Source organism: Parasteatoda tepidariorum, chromosome 5 (genome assembly GCF_043381705.1).
Source record: "Parasteatoda tepidariorum isolate YZ-2023 chromosome 5, CAS_Ptep_4.0, whole genome shotgun sequence".
Lineage (NCBI taxonomy): Eukaryota > Metazoa > Arthropoda > Arachnida > Araneae > Theridiidae > Parasteatoda > Parasteatoda tepidariorum.
In genome coordinates, this window is record NC_092208.1 from 78,719,180 (window position 1) to 78,741,055 (window position 21,876).

General features: G+C 29.4%; 1 protein-coding gene across 4 annotated transcripts in view; it reads left to right on the plus strand.

Annotated features, from left to right (window-relative positions):
- The window catches only part of LOC107456554 (split discs), a 65,729-nt gene that overhangs the window by 14,421 nt on the left and 29,432 nt on the right, over positions 1-21,876 (plus strand). For 2 of the 4 annotated variants that reach the window (XM_071180663.1, XM_071180664.1), the window contains exon 1: positions 6,977-7,101. The exons of the other annotated variants lie outside the window; for them this stretch is intronic. The gene's annotated coding sequence lies outside the window, so the exon portion shown is untranslated. Of the gene's footprint in view, positions 1-6,976; positions 7,102-21,876 lie in introns of those variants that run through there. 4 annotated transcript variants of the gene reach the window in all.

Here is a 21,876-nt window from a genome sequence, read left to right on the forward strand (position 1 = left end):
TTTCCTTTCTTACTCAAATATTAATTTATTGCCTTCATATGTCTTCCTTACGCTTTATTTCTTATAAATATTCTGAAAATACACAAGCTATTCAGTAATGCTCCAAATTATATTTTAAACATCTAAAAAACCATTTTGAAATTTCTGATAAGTACTTTTAATTATTAACATTCTGTCTCAGTGGTAAGAGACTGATCCGTCATTGTGAAGAACTGGGGTTCGGGTTCGATGCCCAATAGCGGCTTGAAGCCCACCCAGCTAAGAATCAATGGGTACCAGCTGGTCAGGGAAGTTGAGGCGAACTGTGCAAAGTGTTAACTACATTTCCAAAATCATGCCATTGGTCACAGCCTCTATGATCCCCTAGCAAACAACGGTTGGTTGCGGAAATGCCTTACTTTGTGTTATAGCGTATTTCTTCCAAAGAATATAATAAGCTGAACAGAAGTGAAAAAACTCAAATATTTCTTTAAAAAATTGAAAAAGTGCATGTTCATTGCTTTATTGAAGTTTAACCACCAAAATAAATAAAAAATTCCATAAGAAATTGATTTGTTTTAAGAAATAGCTTTCAAGAATAGATTTATTAATTTAATCATAAAACTTAAAAAATATATCCAGACGCAACCCACAAAAAATCAATACACTGTTCATTTTTAATCAGAAAACGTTTTGGATGAATGACTAACCGCGGGGTTTTCTTGTGAAAAAGAGTGTAAACTCTTCTTCTTAACTCAATATGCACATTTTTTTCCTTGCATATTTTAAAGATATCGATCCATGAATATGTCCTTTTTTAAAACGAAACCTTTTACACAAGGTAGGGGGAATTGACAGTTGCACAGATCAAATTTTGACGGTACTTAAAAGAACCAGTTTGAGAATTTGGATGAAAGTTAAGTAACAATGGAGATGAGTTGACATTTTAACTTTTATTTTTAGCAACAAAACTTTAGGGTTGCTAAAATTTTGTGATGTGGTCCTATTTTACGAATAAAAACGTGTTTGTTAACTTTTGGAGGACAAATCTAAGGTGTTAAAATAATTGCACTGAATGGCGTTTTTCTTGTTTAAATTAAAAAATCCAACTTATGTTCGACGAAACCAGACTTTTGTTCGGCGAACTTTTCTTCCAAAATGAATGATTTACCGGCTCTTTTCTTGTCAGCTGCTGTCTCGCTGTGGTCATAAAGACACGGTTCCCAGTAGAACACCGAAGTCAAGAGTCACCGTCAGCGGTCAGTATGTGGGTAGATGAACGCTTTGATCATCATGAGGAACCGAAGATGGTATTGGTCTCGTTAGACTGCTCTTCTGTAAAGTGCCCAACTTCAAGCGCGGGTCTTCGGGCTACCGAAGTGAGAGAGCCATCCTCTCTGCTGTAATGGCATGTCTTTGTATCATCCTCTGGGATGTTTCTCAGACCATCTCCAATAGCCCATTGTGCAGCTCTAATTCGACGTAAATGAAGTACTACTACTATTTATCAGTTGCTGCAATAGTTCTTGTGAAACGGTGAATTAATCGCATCATCTTTGAGTGGGTATTTACTGTTAAGTCAGGATATTATTTGTGAAACTCATCATTGAGATGTGAACGTGACTTTCAAGCAAAATATACATTGTACAGAATGTAAATTCTGAAAATATAAGAGCTGGTGGATGAATGATCTAAGTGATAATTTAGTGGATCTGTTAAAATGAGCTTTTAATTTTATACTTTAATAGTAGAAAGTTAGGACTGGGCCTTACCATTATTTGCCAAGCTTTTAGTTGGCGTAATCTGTAGATCCTTGTTCCATACCATTTGCATTCATGGCGTTTTAATTTGCTGCCAAAAGATAGATTCTCTAATGTTAAATCGCATTTAGATCATTCTTTCCACTCCAAAAGCATTCAGAAAATGACATTTGAATACTTCATCCTTCGGAAATAACTTAGCATAATAAATAAATAAGAACTTGTTGGATGAAGTACAAAGTAATTTGAATAAAGTTAAATAAAAACTCAATTTGTTTCAAAACGTTACTTATACTTTATCCCCTCAATTCTTCAATTATAGAGACTGTTAAAGTTTGATGAGCGATGCGCGTGACTTTAAACTCACCTTAAAGTGTGAGGTTAAAACTGTGAGTTAGGAAAGATTTCACAACACGCACACGAAAGGGACGTATACATTGATTCATTTATGGTATAGTTTGTGCATTAATCCAAATCCCGATATTATAATTTTTTGCTATTGAAATAAAATACATGAATCAGTAAAAATATTAGCAATTTAATAGATACTGGTAAAATTAGATTTAAAAGACAATTTAAATCTTACGCTTTGTATCTTAAAACGTCGTTTAAAAACTAACTAAATATCACCACCATTATAAATCTGTGCTTTTACAATTCTTTCATAACAAAGCTTTTTCGTTAATTCTTCTTTCTAGTTGCTTTGATGACCACCTTGGTCAATCTCTCACACCCTTCCGGCTTTGTCGGCTTTTTACTGCATACATAGTAACAACATTTTGGTAATATGACATTTCAATAGTAAGTGATAATAAAGAAAATAAGAACATTAGTCAAATTTCAAAACTTCAACCCTAAAATATTAAGAAATTTAAGGGCAGTGCACTCCGTTTCTGGTGGATGTAATAATAATACTAATTATGAAAAAACGTCTTAATAAAAAAATGTAAAAGAGGAACTTAAATCCATAACAATTACTTCTACAGTATTATTTTTATTTCATTTAAAAACAACTAATAAAAAAAATCCAATCTCAGGTTTAAATGAAACAAATTTTCCGTTTTCAATGCCCTTTTTAATATTTGTTAAATTAAATAAACTGAAATAGTTAAAATCTAATAAATAATATTTTGAACAATCATTTATCAGTCAACAATCTTCGCCCAATTGAATCGCCTTCTCTATTCGCCAAATTCATATTATGCAACTCTTAACAAAAAGAGTCTTATCAGAAATGGTAATATTAATGAGAAAGCTCACTTTTGATTAATATCTATTTCTCATTAGGCGAGGTGGGCGAAGCAACCCTAATTGCACTATTTCACAGTCACTTTCAGAGGGGAGGGGGAAGCAAGCCGCTAATAGCAGGGTATTATATGGTATCAGAACCTTAGCCATTAGGGAAGGAAAAAAAAAAGAATATGTGACATTATCTCTGCCTCATTAATTTACGCAAATTTTAATGATGTTAAAATATTAATTTAAACTTTCCGATATCATTAATAAAGTTTCTCGAGTAATAATAATGATCCGCTTTAAGGTGTAACAATAAAGATTAATTTTGCAATATTAGATCATCGGCCATTTAAGGTATTGACGCTAATTCAAAGTTAGAGCTTTGTAGAATATCACATATTGTGAGTCACCTTGGTATTTTAATTATGCATTAAATTAATTATAAATGCTTACGTAATTATTGTTTCGAGTATTTTTCTTAGATTTACAAGCTCATTTAAATTACAGAAATTATTAGAGAGCTGAGAAATTTTGAAAGGTGGTTATTTTCATAAGTACTTATCAATATTATTATTTATTTTTTTGGTGTGCTAAAATTCTCTTCTCCAATTTTTTTTGTTTCTAAATATTGGTTTTACTAATTTTTATTTTTCAATTGCAACTGCGCAAGGATGTTTTTCGAATGTTATGCCTACATGTTGATTGTCATTTTTACGAAAGAATAATATGCTACTTGCGTAACTGTTGTGAATTTGCAACAGTCATTCACTACTGTTAGGTCAAGTTTAATGTATCTGTACCCTCTACGGATGCTTCTTAAGCCAGGGCTCTCAATGTTGTCAATAAAAGTATTTAAAAAAAACAACACTTTTTCTTCTTTTTATGAAAACCGTTTAAGATCTAATTTTTGATTACCAAAATTTATTTCGACGCTGCGCTGATTTGATTCATAAAATTATGTAAAAATTAAATTCATCGGATAAAATATTTAACACTTTTAATGAATATTTAAGACATTTATCTTTTAAAAAGTTAATTGCAAAAGTTTGGTGCTAAATTTTGAATGCTTTTATCGAATCGAATATATTGTATACTATAAAATAAACTATTTCTAACTGTGATCCCCTCTTTCCCATTACATCTGCTTTCTTTTTGTGATCAGAAATAAAGCTTTTTTTTCTTTTTTTTTTTTTTTTTTTTTTTTTTTTTTTTTTTTTTTTTTTTTTTNGAGCTTTTTTTTTTCTTTTTTTTTTTTTGCATTTCCGTCTCAGTTGATGGGGGAAGTTGAACTTGACGTACCGATTTCCTAACTTGTTCGGATGCATCGGAGCATCGCGAAGGGGTAGACCATGCCCAATCGCCCGCGACCATACCTCTCTTAATTCCCGACACGAGCCGCCCTTTTAGATTGAAATGAAATGCGTCCCATGCACACGTGATAAACATGCACTATTTATCATTCGAATGATGACGTCATGTTCAACATTTGTGAACTTATATTAGAAAACACAGAGCATATGTTATATCGTGTAATATTACTATTATCACATTTAGCAGATGGAAATATTACCTGCATTTTTATCAGGCCTCTTTCACTGGTTTTGTTCATGATCTCTGGCTACCTTTTTTATTTTGTGTTTGTACAAAATATTCACAACGCATAATATTAAGAGAATTGTCTATTTAAAACCCTGAAAAACAAATTCGTCTCTATATTTACTATAACTTAGTGTTCAATATAGTGCACTATTTTATTGTTAACTACACAGTTTTATATATTTTTTTAAAAATTTAAAATCACAATATTGTTTGTTTTCTAGCAACAAATTTAATATCGTATATTTTTACTCATTCTAATTGTTTTAAATAAACTCCGATCACAGATTGAAAAAAAAAAAAAACAATTTTGAAATTAATAAAATATTAATTTCTTTTATTACTTTTTGAATTAATTTTTGAAATACATACATAAAATAGTAAAGGACAATTTAAAAAATTTTGAGGATTAAATTCAGTTATCATACCTTTCGATAATTTTTGACGGTGATTAGTGTGTGCCCCATCAAAACTCAAAGTGCCCTTTTCTGTGAGAAAGCAACCTGTACTTCTAGAAAGAACCCTGGTATTAATACCCGTAATCCTTTTATGGATTTAACTGCAGCTTATGACTATCTTGCTAGAGGCATAGATAGAGCAACACTTAGCTCTTAGGCAAGCCTTTATGGCGTTAGAACAAATGCAAAAACAATTAATTTGTCAGTAAGTGAAAAAAATACCAAATATATGCCATGTGTTTAATTTCAGATTTTCAAATCAGGCATCTGGATCTAGGAAAATTCTAGTTTGAGAAGGTAGATAGTTTCACTTATTTAGGAACAGAAATTGTCTAATAAAAAATAATAAATTAAAATTATTAAATTGTTTAAATTATTGTTAATCGTTGTTGTTGTTTCTATTGCCACTGGCCAATGTAAGCAAGCCTGCATGAGAAACCAAGCGAATTTTAAGACAGAAAGAGCGTTTCTTGTTTTCCAGTGGCTCCCTCTATGACCAAGAATATGATTTCATCCACTCACACACGCGTCAGAGCCCGTTTTGCAAGACGGACCTATTTGCAAGGCATCGTAATTTTGACCTGAACCAAAAAACGATCAATTTCCAATGTACTTATAGAGGTATTGATTTGTCATGGGAACTTGGCGGACTTTGTGACCCCAACAGATTTAACGGGCACCAGTCACCATTTAATACACGGAAGATCTTCGGCCAGCGGGATTTGAACTCCCGTTCTCACGAGCACGAGTCCAACGTCCTATCAACTGGGCTATCCTGGCTGCTTATTAATTGTTTAAAAAAATTTAAAAACTCAGCTTTGTTAGTTTTTTTTCTTTTAATTTCACAAAATTATGTCATTAGAACGTGCAAAATGTTTCGAATCTTTCTGTTACTAGTCCCTTATCATAATTTGTATTGTTCTTATTTGTTTTAAATTTTTGCAGGGATGCTCCGTAAACATTACCCTTAATACACATCTTTAGAATTCTTGTGAAAGATGAAATCAAGCAAATCTAAGCGTTGTTTGCTGAAACTTGATTGTGTTTCTAACAAACGTATTTCAATTCCTTACTGTTTCCTTCTGCTACAAACAGGTTTTGCTGTTTTTATACCAACCTTCCTCATTAGGGATTCATAAGAATTCGAAAGCAGTTTTGGTTCTTCCTTGCCTTACATATTAATTTGCAAACCCTATATTTCTTAATTTCATTTCGACTAGGATTCCAAAAATATATATCATTCGTTATGGAGCATCCTGTATATCAATATCTCAATTCATAATGATAACTTGAGTCTTTGAATATAAATATATTAATTCCAAGAAAAACTGTTTAAATAAAGCTTCTGCATGAAAATTATTTTCTTAGATACAGTGTTAAGCTTTAAAACTTTTGCATGCTCTTTTTAACTCATGTTGACCTCACGTGACATATACGTCACGTGACATATACGTCTGAAACAGGACTGTTTTCCCACCAAGCAATTGTTTTTTATTCTTTTCAAAAATCAAATAGTTGCTAATAGAAGAAACTATTAAATTATTTAAATAAATAACCACTTTCATATAGAGATTTTTTTTTGCGTCATGGCATTTAAAAAATTTAGTCGTTCATGGGTTTTAAATTTAATAGACTAGGAAAAAGATTAACCCATCAGTTAAAATTAATTGATAAAAACGTAATGATTAAATCATTCATTTCAGAACATTCACTATTTCGGTAAAATGCAACTTTTTGAAGAGAGCTAACAAATGGGAAAAATCCCAAATAATTCCTGGTCACGGGATCTGCTAGTCCTCACTCAACTTCTCCTGCCGTCATTATCTCTGACATAGAGAGGGGGGGGGAGTGCATAGTCGAATAAGAACTCTGAACAGAACACCCCCTAGAGATAAGTATAGTAACTGGACAGCTCTGTGATATAAATACATATAAGATTATAAGCCAGGAGTAAATATCTGTTCTTTGTATCTCAGTCTATGAGGAACGTGAGGTAATTCCATTAAGAAGGAAGATTTGTTCCTCAATAAAGGAAGAGGCTTCGATGGAAAGCAAGAAACTTGGGAAATCAAGTGAGAACAAATTAGATTATCATTTCTTGTTCTAATTTATATATTTAACTTAAACCAATGAATGGTGATATTAAAGCTGTTCCCTGACTTAAGGTTAAGTGAAAGTAAAATTATAAAATCTCATTTTCTATTTAAAAACAATTTGAATCAGCTGTCAAATTTGCACCACAATCCATTGAAGGAAGTATATATTGTTCAGGAGGGGGTAAAAATTGATGAGTTCAATCGAAGTTTTGAATTTTTTTTACATTTTACTGCAATTGCAATAGATTGTAAGTGGAGACTGTGTGTAGTTGTAGTGTAAGAACGTGTGTAATGCAGACTGTGTCATTGTAGACTGTGTCGTTGTAGACTGTGTGTCGGTAAAAATTTGTTAGGCAAAATCTGAATCTGAATGAAGAATTCAGCACTGAAGCTATGATTTTTATTTTTCAATTAATCTCTACCTAATCTTTTGCGATTGAACAGTTTTTATTCAAAAGCTAAAAAATTCAGCTGAAGTTTTGAATGAATTTGAAATATTCATCTACGTACAATCTATTGCAAGTGAATAATTTGTTATGAAAAAAATAGTGTTCCCCCCAAGCTTCAAATTTTTTTTGAAATTTAATTCTAATTATAATTGAACACGATTGCATAATTTGTGTTATAAAAATTGAAAAACTCAGTAAATCGTAGAATTTTTTAAAAATGTTTTTATTTTTTTATTTTTAATTTTACCCCTACAATTTTATAATTGAAATTTAAAACGCTAATCAATGATTAAATTCCACAGTCATAACTTATTTTCTTTCAACGTCACTAAGTTTAATATTATTAAAGATAAATTTTCATGATAAAATATTTTAGCTTACTTAAATCTTGAATGACGGTATTTCTAAGGGCCGCTTTTCGTTTCCTTTCAGTCTCTTCCCTTCCAGCAATCAAACAGGTTTTAATGTTTGTAATCTTTCTACCCTCATTAATGATTCGTCAGCTTTTCAAAATATTCTTTTTATCGCTTAAATATTCATTTGCCAACCCTGATCTGAGTATTTGTCTTCATTATAGACTTAAATTCTAAAACTATATATTAAGGACTATGATTACAGAACACCATTAATAAACCTGAAACTTTTATAAGACAATTTGAATCACCCTAGATATAGTACAAATGCGTTATTTAGGTTTCAGGGAGTTAGTCTGTAATAACCTACTCCCGGAAAATCGTTTTTTTGCTCACACAAATCAATTTTTGTACTTTTTCAAACAATATAAATGTGTAAAGCATTACCTCAACAGTCCATTGTGGGCCTGGGGATCATAAACGTTAACACTTTTACCGAGAAAATATATGGTAACGCTTGTACCAAGGAAATAAAAGGGCACAAAATTTCACCTCGCCTTTAAAAAATGAAAAAATTTTAAGTTACCCAAAACCTTAACATTTATAATTTATATAGTAATTATCAATACAAAACATTTCAATGAACAAAACGAAAAATCTCCAAAACATGAATACTCCAAAATATATCATTCTCAACAACATTTAATTCCCCAAATATATAATTCTTTTGTGTTTGAAGAAAACCTTTAGTTTTGACAAAAAGCGACTTTAATGTTTTCACTAACTGTGTTTCCGTATAAAACACACACTTTTATTGTTTAACATCTTCTTTAAGTATAAAAGAAAGAGTTCAGCGTATTAATAAGCAATAATAATTCTACTCTTTTATTTATTTATTTATTTATTTATTTATTTATTTATTTATATATATATAACAAGGTTGGATTCAGTGAGCTGAAAAGATGAACTTATTAAAACGAGGAACCAAAATCCTTAACATTTAAAGTTAAGTAACTAGGAGGTTCAAATGAAACAATAATATTGTAAAATTTTATTTCTTGAGACACTTAGTTCTCAAAAACATGTAAATCTCCCAAACATATTATTATTTTCTGCTAGGAGAGGACCCTTAGTTTTAACACAAATCGATTTTAGTGCTTCCACAAACCATGTATCCTTATAAAATTTGCACTCTTCGTTTCATAAACTGTAAAAAAAATCCGTTTATTCTTTTCCCTTGATTATAAGATTGGATTCAGCTAAGTAGATAGGGGGACTTATTAAAGCGAGAAACCCAAAACCTTAACATTTAAAATTTAGTAACTAGGAGGTTTAATACAACGCATTTCAATAAACAAAACGAAAAAGAAAATATTAATTATCCGAAACATATAATCCTCAAAAACATATAATTCTTCAAATATGATTCTTTTCTGCTTGAAGAGGACCCTCAGTTTTAACACAAATCGATTTTAGTGTTTTCACTAACTGTGTATCCGTATAAAACATGCACTGCTTACTTTTTTTACATCTTTTTTAAGTATAAAAGAAAGATTCCAGTGTATTTCATAAACTGTAAAAATTCTGCTTATTTTTTCCCCCTTGATTACAAGGTTGGATTCAGCGAACTAGAAAGGGTAACTTATTAAAGCGAGCATGTTGTCACGAGTGGTTGATTTTGTATTTGACAAAACAGTGAGAGGCGTAGGTGAAAACTGTGACGGCCAGAGAGCTCTAGTTACATTGTTTGTTTCTATGTGTGTTGTTTTGTCCTGAAGCTGAAGATACTATCTTGTATTGTAGCTGCAAATTGTTGAAATGAACAATGAATCGTACAAAGCTGATGCTTTTTTTTTTCTTTTATTCTGTCAAGTTTTCTAAAGAAAATCTGGCAAAATAAAGATGATGAAACAACGCGAAATTATAGTGTTTCACAATTTTGTTCAAAATATTTTGCAAATGGTTTTATGGTAACGCTTATACAAGCGAGTTAAATTTCAACTCACCAGCTCTCTTAGTGGTAATAAATTATTTAACCCTTTGACTCAGAATTTTTATTAAGCATATTTTTCAAACTTTTTTTTCATTATATTGTATTAATTTATGTTAAGACACTTGAAAAAAATTTATATTTAGCTTTTTTAATAATTCATGGTTATGAAATACAGCATGAAACACCGAAGTCTTTTTCTGCGTCAAAAGAAAATCTTCCAAACACGGTCTACTTAAAAATATTTTTTTTTTTTTGAATTTGCACTTATTTTCAATTATTTAGATCTAAGAAAAACAGCTATTCATTACTGAAATTTATTTAATTTACAAAATAAATTGTTGATAAGTTTTTGAATGTGAATGAAATAAAAAAAAGTCAGACTACTTTTTTGGGGTTTTATATTTTAGCACAAATGTAATTCCTATAATCTAACAAATATTTTTAGTAGATTGTAATTAGAGTGCTTCAGACTGTTTTTTATAATTAAAAAATATCAGAAATGTATTTTTGATAGTGATTAGAGTGTCAAAAAATAAATTAATTGCACACCGGTGTCCCATCTGCTTTAAAAGGTGAAAGATGGCGAGGAAGTTACATTTTAAAATTTGAGTTTTTAATTCTATATAACTTTCGACTATCATGCTTGAATGAACATGTGAATGGCATTTTCTTCTATTTAAAGCAAAAAAATTATAACATACCCACTTGCGAAATCTTTGATAATAACAAATTTATTTGTTTTGTTTTTCAATTTTCAAACAATTTGAATTCTTTTCTTTCTTGTCATTTTATGAAAAATTTAAAATTCTACACTCTTGAAAAACTGCTGATATTACTAATAGAAATAATTTCTTTCAAAGTATTTCTCAAAATATGGTAAGTAGTACAGAGTTTCTTCAAAAAATAAAGAAAATATTTTTTGACCTATCTTAGTAGTTAATGTAAAATTTATGTATTGTTATTCCAACTAATAAAATTTAGGGTTTATTAACAAAATTAAAATTTATTCGTCAAAACATAAATTCGAAAAGCAATCAGAATTATGAAATTACACTAATTGGATTACTTTGTAATATTACAAGCCATAAATTAAAGAAAAGGAATATGAAATTTACCTGAAATCGAATAAAACATTTATAACCGAAATTCAGTCCCACTGAAATTTTGAACCGATTAAAATAATATGGACGTTCGAGAATGATTACAGATTTTCCACTGTATAAACAATGCGGGAAATTGAAAACACTACTCTATAAGAAATTCCGCTTCAAATTACGGTATAAAATACCGGCACGTTGCAAACATCATCCAAACCAAAAAATCCATCTTATTCTAAAATGCATTTTTACCATAAAATATTATACCATAATTTCTACTGTAATATATATTTAATGAGAGTAATTTGGTGATTTTAAGGTAATTATTATTGTAAAAATTACGGTATGTCAGATTTTTCGTTCCGTAACATGTTCCGCTTAAAAGGGATTTTACGGTAAGAGTACTGGCAAAATGAGTGTTGTTACTTTTTTTCGTTTAAATCTATTGACGATGATGAATCCATTGCTGATGGTGATGAATCGTTGATAAGCTGCAGTGAACAAGAGGTTTAGTTCCTTAATATTTTTATTATTTCTCTATTTATGGCAAAATATAAGTAATTCAACTCAAAACTTTTTATTAAATTATAATATGATAAAATGGAATGTTTGCAGTCTTTGAAGACGATAAATTGTTACTGTAGCAACTTGACTTCTCCAAACAGTCAAATTAGGTAGTTTATTTGACGAATATTTGACGTTTATTGGCGAATATTTAGTTATCTAGACATAAGAATTTAACGATTCATATTGTCCGAATCAGTTTACCCCAGATCTGAGAACATACTAGAAAATAGTTTAGGTGGATATTGCTTTACCAAACGATCGTTTTCAAACTAATAATTAAAACAAAAAATCATTGCAGAAAAAGTACAATTTTTAAAGTTTTAGAATCGTTTGCTTAAAGCATATAAAACGATAGTTTACGTAACTGACTTTGAGAGAATTTTCCTTGAGGCACACGTCACAAATACTACCTCTATTATATCTTGCAATCTAAACTGAGACTTCAATTACTTAATAACAATGAAAACATTAGTTTTAAGTGGTCAAGAGCCACGCGAGCCGTCATATGATAGCGATCATTTCGCCAGGATTGTCAAAAGCCGTTCCATCAAATACAACCGCGCCCTTGTCGGTCATGGCATAAAAAAAAAAATTTTATTCACAACTTTACCTGTTTTTTTTTTTTATCGTCACGCTCTATACCTGATGCAAGGTCAGATTGTGACGCCGTCATTTTTATCATGAATAGAAATATTGCCTACTGACGTGTAAACAATCCATTCGATTTAATAACTCGGAACGAGTCTTTAATGAAAAAAATGTATACATTCTTCTTATTTTTGTATGGGAAACATTTCTTATTCAAGATCGAAAACGGCATCAGTTTATAACAGTTAAAAGTCGTTAGTTTAGAAAAGCTCTAAATTGTGGCGGTTTTTCCACTAGCCAGCTGCCTAGAACCGCCTAGCTGAAGGTTTACGCAAACGAAATGATTCAAATATTTTATTAAATCTTAAGTAAGTTTGGAATCGAAAGTTCTGAACTTCATTATGTATTACTAACTAGATATCAAGAAAAACTGGATCGAGTTGCCGTACCTGATTAATTATGTACTCTTCAATTCCTAGCATCCTCCCTATGGGTGTAGATTATTCTTTAAAAAAATCAGCTTAGGTAATACTGGACAAGTACATGCAGAGGAATATGATTAATGTTTTTTTATCACATTTACTTAAACACGTGGTTATTCTTAATTATTAAATGATAATATTAAGGATATTGTGATATTAGCCCCGCACGCCATTGCCCGGTATACCCTACACTGATGTTTTCTAAAGATTAGGGCCATTGCCTAGCTTATATTTGTTCGGTATTCTCTACATTGATATATTTTTAAGGTTTAGGGTCATTGCCCGGTATGCACTGCACTTATCTAATATTCCTTAAACTGATATTTTTTAGAGTTAAGGGTCATTGCCTGGCATTCCCTACACTGACATTTTTCCTAATCTATCTTAAACGTTTCTAGAATAACAAAAGTAATCCTTTGTAATAAAAATAAGAACTACTTAAAACGACGTTTATAATCACAAGTAGTAAAATTTTTTATAAACGTAAACACGTTTCGCTGTTATATTATATAGGTAGTTACGTATAGTATGCGGAAAAAAATTTGATAGGGTATTGCGTATTATCGTACTTAACAGATACAGAATCTTGCGAGTGCTACGTCACCCTTAGAATATATTTTTCGAATTCTTACTAAAAATGAAGAATAAAAAGCATGCACATTAGGTTCTGAAATTGTTATTTAAGTGAGGAAAAAACAAAAACAATATTGAAATCTCTCCAATTCCAATGAAGGACAACGGGTGTAAAAAAAAAACTTGTGCAAGTGGAGCCTTAGTGGTGTATTTATATTCGTATTCCAACTCCTCTTTGTTTACTCCCGCAAATCAGATTTTTGCATTTCTTACATCTCCTTTCTCCAACAGTGATTTTCAAATGTCTAACAACGTTTTTTTTTTCTCCCTTAAATATTAATTTCCGACTCCCAAAGTGTCTACCTTTTTAGCTTCATTTTTGATTTAAAAAAATAGATAAATTAATAAAAGTAATGAAAGGAATTCGAAAATATGTGTTAAAGGTGATCTTATCGTAACACACTGTTTTTTTTAGAATAATTGCCAAAAAAAAGTATAAACGTTAGGCAACCCAAAATAGTATTCGGGCGGACCACAAAATAATATTAAAGCAAAGAAAACTCAAAAACACTACTGAGAGAGGCGAAAACGTTAAAACCCGTTTGATTGACAGAAGAAACAGTGAGGAATTGTAATCTTGATACGCCTCCAAGTTTCATGAGGCTTTTATATCTTTTTTTTTAATTTTTTTAATTTCTGACAACGATTCTAAAAACACATAGTAAGGTGTTTATTAAGAAATATACTCAATTAATTACTGAATGAGGTCAGTTAAAATTTATTTAAATTGCAAGTGTTCCTTCTGTTTCCTCTTAAAAGATTGTTCATAAGAAGTCGTCCACTATTATTGTAAAATAATACCAATTAAAATCATTGCATGATTGGATCATTTAAAATCGTTGTTTAGCATTGATACCATGATCGGCACATTTATCGACTATCGTGCGAAAAAAAAATTATTTTTTCTTTAAATTTCAATGACGAAATTGTACAATTAAATACGATTCTTTAATTTGCAAAAAAATAATAACCAAGTTCCACTTGCTTTCCACAATAATAGGTCACGACATTTCCAATCCATATGACAAATATCACGTTTCTGCATTGCTGTGCACGATTTTTTTTACACCCCTAACTGCCGGAACAGAAAATAATAAAATTTCTAGCATAATTACATAGCTATATAGCATCGTTAATATTTTTGAGTCCGACGAGAAAAATTTTGTAACAATTTTTAGTTTTCTGTAGCACGCAAAATAAATCGGTTTTATTTTATTATCGACGTTGAACAACTTATCCACAAGTCAGAAGTGAATCGTTTTAAGTTCAATTCCATGGCCTTTAATTAGACAAGGAAATTTCTGGGTCAATCAAGAATCGAGGCAAACTCATCTAAAAAACTTTTCGAGATAGAAACCTGATCGAAAAACAGAAACCTCCCATTCTTTTGCCCGACAACCAAAACTGTAATGCGAGGTTTCTTAAACTTTTTAGTGTGAGAACCCCATAATAATTACCAAAGTTTTTGGAGGTTCCGTAAGCATTGAGCAAATCCGATAAGCGCTTGAGGAAAATTGTCTGTTTCTTCACTTGTACTGTATATACTATTGCAGTTTAAAAGCTTAATTTCAAAGCATAGAATAACGCGAAAATTTTAATTGAATAACAAACTTGAAAATATAATACAAAAATAAAAAGGAGTCGAAGTGTTTCAGTTTTTTCTTTATCTGTGTTGTCTTTTCTTTGTCTATTTTCAGACACATTGTGTAAAAATGTTTGGTCATTATAAAGTTTATTATAATATGTAGAAGAAATATCAAAATTGTTAAAATTTTTGCTGACCCCTGCGGTTGGTCCCATTACAGTTTAAGAAACTTTGCACATGCTTTGTCTAACACTGAAAATTTACTCTATATTGTACAATCCTTCTTTCTTTTCTTCTATGCCCCTTTAATTCTACTAACAGCTGTTAAACTAAACCATCTACTGTCTCAAGATATAAATGTTTTTATTCATTATATTTTTATTTTTATTTATAAATAACTTTTCTCCTTCACTTTAGAATAATTAAATAAAAAGTTCATTTTTTTTAAAGTTCTCAACCGTTAATCAAAACCGTATAAGATATGTTTTTACTTATTTATTTAGTTAGTTAGTTAGCTTTTGTTTTTATTTTTTATTTATTTTTTTTTTCACTTTAGAATAAATAAATTAGTATTTAGTTCGATTTTTCTCATTTCTAAGTTGTAAAATTTAACTATCTGCCATCTTTAAGTATAAGATGTTTTTATTTTTTTGCTTGTTTTGTTTTTTCACCTTAGAATAAGAAGTTTAAATTTCCTTGGTTGTAAACTTAAGCCATCTACTATCTTAAAGATGTTTTTATTTATTTATTTGTTTGGTCGTTTTTGTTTTATTCACTCTAGAATAAATAAATTAGAAATTCAATTTATCTCAACTGTAAGTTAAAACCAAGTACTATCTTGAAACAAAATCTTTTTAAATGTGAATTTGTTAGTTCGTTTTTGTTTTATTCACTCTAGAATAAGTAAATAAGACTTTCGATTTATCTCAGTTATAATCTTAAACCATCTATTATCTTGAAATAAGATGTTTTTATATATGTATTTGCTTGTTCGTTTTTGTTTTATTCACTGCAGTAGAAATAAATGAGATTTTTGATTTATCTCAGCTGTAAGCTTAAAACCATGTTTTAAGCTTAAACCTGAGTTGTATGCTTAAACCTGATGTTTTTATGTATGTATTTGTTTATTGTTTTTTTTAATCCACTCTAGAATTAATAAATACGAAGTTTGATTTATTTCAGTAGTAAGTTTAAACCATCTACTATCTTAAAATAAGATGTTTTTATCTATGTATTTGGCTGTTCGTTTTACCTACCTCAGAATAAATAAATAAATCACTTTTCTAAAAATTAACTAAAAGATATAAATCCTATCGATAAACGACAAACAATTTTAAAAATTATTGTATAGACACAACCCTCTGACGCTAAACCTTGAACGAGAACTTAATTATGCTTCTCATTGTGTTTTACAACTTAAAAATCATGAGAAACATGTCAACTTGCTTTGCTCCTTTAAATTTACAAAGAACTAACAAAAGCCCTTGCTGTTAGTTATGCAGTACCTATTCCGCATTTACGATGGGAACAAAAGCTCTTGTTTCCATTTAAAAGTAAATCACTTTTATATCTTCGTGGTATCTAAAAAGATAACAATCAGACACACCTTGTTAGCAATCTCTTCTACCCCCAGAAGAAATCAACCATGAAATCATTACAAATATTTTTGACCATTTTCTGTTATAGACGTATTTTTAATGAACCAATTTATACTCTCTGTGATTTACACTTATATTCTTTAACCCCTATAAATTACGCTACTGTAACTGGCCTACGCCTTTGCTTTTGATTTTGAAATGTAATTTAGGAGAAGAGGTGGAAAAAGTCATTAAAACCTACACCTCCAGGAACAATAAGAAGCTGTTTTTATACACATGATTATGATTTAAGAGATTTTTAAAAAAAATGGCTCGAAAAGATTTGAAAATATCATTTAATTTCTAGCTAATTGTAATTTCTATCTGCTTTCTTTAAATCTTAATCTACTTTTTTTTCCCACTCTAATGTTTCATAACTTAGATAACTCTGCTGAAAGACGAAATAGTGCTTTGATTATTTGTAAGGTGTGGTTGTTGTATAAAACACTTTTTATTAAGAAACCAAATATAAAACAACATTAAGTAATAAAACCAAAATGATACCTTTGATTTAAAGATTAAAAGGAAACAACTAAAACTACGGACAGAAAATTGCGGTTCACAGTAAGCATATTTTACGGAAGGTACATTTTTAAAGGAGTTGAAGCAATTAAGATCAGTTTCAGTTTAAAAAATTTTTTTTTCCTCTTAAACACTTGTTAAAAGAGTTTAAGCTAGTAAAAACATTATAATAAGAGATGCAAAATAAGATTACAAATGCAACAAAAATAAAAAAATTGGCAATATTTTTTAAACAACAATATTCAACAGATTTTTTTTTCTAGATTTGAACTCTTAAAAAAACGTTTAAATTTGTTTGTTTCATTTCTGAAATTTTTTTTAAATAGGTTTTACACTAAAAACGTAACCATTAAATTGAAACCATGAAACGCCATAAGATTCAAAACAAATTTAAAAGAGCAACAATGTCTTCCCTAAAGAATTAATAAGATTGTAAAAGTAGGATTTAAGGTAGAACAACTATGGAAAATAATAAAAAATCATAAAATAAGTAGAACAGTTTTATAAAATTGTTAAATATTAACTTTTTTAAAACATATATGAGAATATTAATTAGAATTAAATACCTAGTGGTCCAAGAAAGAAAATACTTAGATTAGAGTTAGAAGTTACGCATATTATAATGTAGAAATAAGATATAAATAAAATCTTAATAATTAAAATATAAATGTGTGTTTGCAGAAGTTTTGGTTAAATCCACTAACAACAGAAAGGCTCCTGTGTGCTTGCAGGCAGTGTGTCTATTCTGCAAACACACATTTATATTTTCATTTATATTTTTATTTTTATTTTAATTATTAAGATTTTACTTAAGTCTTATTTCCATTTTATGTAAAACAAATTTGGTTTCAGCTGCCGTGCGCTTTTCCGATTTGACTTAATGATTTAAAGTTTCAATATGTTTATTTACCTCTTATGTATCAATATTGACCAAGTTAATTGAATTGATTTTATGATTAGCATATTATAATGTTACATATTAATTTATCAATTGGACAATATTTTTTTGTAGAAAAAATGAATTTAAAAAAAACCACTATGCATGTTTGATCAGATTTTTCGCCTACTGTATATTTTAATAGAACATACAATACATGCTTTAAAAACTAGAGGATGAAAAACTAAATTTTTTTTTTAAATTATTGTTATTAAAATCAGATTTCAATAAAATAATTCAATAAATAAATAATTTAAATTTTAAATTTGATTAATATCAAGCAAAGGATGTCTTAAATTGTGTATAACTGATGACATTATTTTATAATTCATACATACATAATTTCAAATAAATATAATTATGTAATTAATAAATGACAATGAGTCAACGTAAACAATTGACTATGTAACAGGAAGAGCAAAATTGGCACTTGTTTATGCCCTACTTGCAACAATTTGTTTTAAGATTAGATAAATTGTACTAAAAAAATTAAAAGACATGTTTAAATTAGAAACAGAGAACTAAAAAAAAATATTTGATTAAATTCATATCATTTAAAAGAATAAAGCTTTAAAGTTTAATCTTTCATATGAAGTTCAAATAAAAATATTGTCTTTTTTACAGTCCCATTCTGAGAGTAGAAACAAATTTAAACAGTTTATTGATTACATTAATCAGTATGCCTGATAAATGTTTACATAAAAATTTTAAAATTATTTTACTATTTAAAACTTTTGCCACCACAATTAACCACAATCGTACTTTTTTATTTATTCAAAATATTTAAATCATTAAATTTTTTTAATTACAAAGTCTATAGTTTATATATTATTACTTACTGAAATTCATATAATGTTTATATATTGCAAAAAAAAATAGTCTTCTTTACAACAACATTAAAAAATGTGTGAAATAAGTGAGAAAAAGTATTACAAATAATTTTTTAGGTTTACGTTCAAAAAATACATCATTAAGTCGCGTGACGTATTTCCTCAACATAAATTTGTATAAACTTTAAGTACTTACATCTTTTAAATTTCCTCAATGATTTTACGTATCGAGCATTCGCTTAGTAACACACTTTGTACCCCATTTTTAATTTTAAATCGGACCCAAAAGTCGTTTTTACAATGCTAAAAAAATTTTTTTAGTTTACTTGGTAATCGATTATTGTTAAGTTACTTAGTTATTTATTTAGTATCTAAGAATTATATTATTCGCATTGTGTAAATATTTTTAGTAAATATCTTCACAAAGCTGCTTTTCTATATTGAAACCTTCATACCTACACTTTTAAATTTTGATAGTTTTTTCCCTCATTTTGCATTCCGTTCGTAAATTTTAGAGGCTCCGAACTTTTTCCAACGGAAGTTTTGTGGCAAAATTTGCTTAATTAATTATCCAAATGACTTCACAAATATGCAAACCATAAACTAAGATTAATTTGTTTGTCATAGTGAATTGTATCAACACCGAATTGTGCATAATTTTTTTTTTTTTTTTTTTGGGGGGGGGGGTTGTTTCATTTTTGGCAAAGCTTCAAAATATCCATACATGTAGAGTGTTCGATTTAAATATATTGACATTATTGTCAAACTCGATGCATGCGTATTGTAGTATAACATTAATAGAAAGACAGATTTCGAAACATGACTGAGTGTTATGGAACAATGATTTTTTCCCCAAAATATGTAGTATTAAACAATTGGGAATTCCAGATCAATCAATCATATGACACTAGATAAAGTGCAGAGGGATACAAAGAGTGTACAAAGGAGAACACCTTAATAACTATTGAATTATCAATCAGATTTTTACTTACCAGGGTACAATCTTAATGTATCAAGATCTAACCTTAAATGCGATAGTTAATCTTATGTTGGGGTAGAAACTTTTTTACCCTTTTTTCTGGCAGATTTATAAAAATCAGCGTAGTTGATTTTATTTTATAACCGTCAACCCGTGTACAGCTGACAAAGTTTAAGGGTTTACGACTACTAATGTTTAACCTTGTGGTTTTAAACCCAATCTAGAAGACTGGGGAACTCTTGGATCATTTTCAGAAATTCGGATTCGCGGAGGACTTCTCGATGGAGCTAACCAGCATTTGCATTACATGGTGAGAAAAATCACGAAAACCTCCTATGGTTAGACCGACGGCAAGGGGATTCTACCCCTTGATCCGTTTTCCATTGAGGATATTTTACGTCAGTACTGTGGGCGCCGGCAGCGGGGTACTGGCTTTTTTTTTTTAAACAATTAAAAAGATGCAGAAAAACAATTTGTTATAAAAAAATTTTTATTAAAAATAATTCAGAAACAAATAATTAAGTAATTATTGATACACAACAATTAAAAAATTGTTTAATCAAACAAGAATTGTAATCGTCTTGTTTGCTGTCCAAATCTGTTCATAACTTTTTCAATGAATTCTGAGTCATCTTTGATTCTTTTCTTATGCACACTGAGCATGCACGAACTTGGCAGATATCTAAGCTATATTTTTAAATTTTATTAAATGAAATGCAAATAATATTATATTTTCTATTAATCATTTAGTTAACAAAGGTGCATAACACAANGCTCACATGTGAAGCGAATGAACATTTTTTTTAAATCATTTAAGTATGAATATCTGACGAAGATATATTAGCCACAACATTTATAACAGGTTAATTCCTTGATACTCGGAAACAATTAAAGTGAGTGATAAAGGCCTTTAGAATTATGTTATGCGCATAAAATATCATTATGCATCATTTTGATACTATATATCACAGAAATTTTAAATTATGTGATTGGAGAATTAAGTTGGTGATTTTTTTTCTCCGATGCCCTCCCGTATATATTATTATGGTATGAAAAGAGCAGATGTGTTGACCACTCCTAAATGGCCACCGTATTAGGTGAGCCAGTGTTGCTAACACAATAAAAAGGACAGATAATACAGAGTAAAGATATTGAAGAAGAAAAAAAGGAACATCCAAGCCTCTGACCGGGTTTCGAACCTGGAACCTACCTGACATGAGGCCAGCCAGTGCCGACGCAAGACGCTGCTGCACCTCGGGAGATGCTGAAAACGACACCCTTATTTTGAAAAAGGAATTTTTTTTTTTTAAATCCTTGAATTGTCTCATTGGTGTAGTCATAATGCTGTAGAGAAATGCTTTTTCATTTTAAATTAAGTAAATTACAATATTTGAATCAGAGAATTATAAAATCTAAATCAATCTAAAATGTTGATTTGAGAAACATGTCAACAAGATAAATTACAATTAATACATTAAAGGTAAAAAAGAAAATTATTCGTTTATTTAATGAGAATATCACCTTAAGTATTCTAGAATTAATATTTATTATGGGTAAAATTTTTAATGAGCATAATCTTTAATCTCATACAAGAGCATAAACATTAAAATCTTTATTTTTCTTTTCGTGCTTTAGCAGTCGCAAACAATTTTATAGACTCGTCAATAACATTTGTTTTTGCGATTTCATTTTCGATGTACATTATTGATGTAATTTGCATTAAATATGTCGTCAATTTGTTAAAATTTTTTGTTAAAATAAAAAAAAAATTGTCGTCGACTACCGTAAAATAATATATAGCTTTATAAATTTTTTATGTATTTTTAAACTCATTCATTCATCCGACTGTTCACTAAAATGTCCTTCAATGATTCGCCCATAAACAAATTCACTGCTATTTATTGATGACTCGTATTCATTCACCTATTCGCTGATCCATTGACTGGTATGTTTTCATTCCTCATTCTTACTTTATTCACTCGCTGTATCTGAAATTGATCTTGATGATTGTTTTCAGGACGAAGTTATAAGCGCACTCGTAATAAATTGTTAATGAAATATAATATCTTAAAAATAACAGTTTAAAATAAATTAAAAGT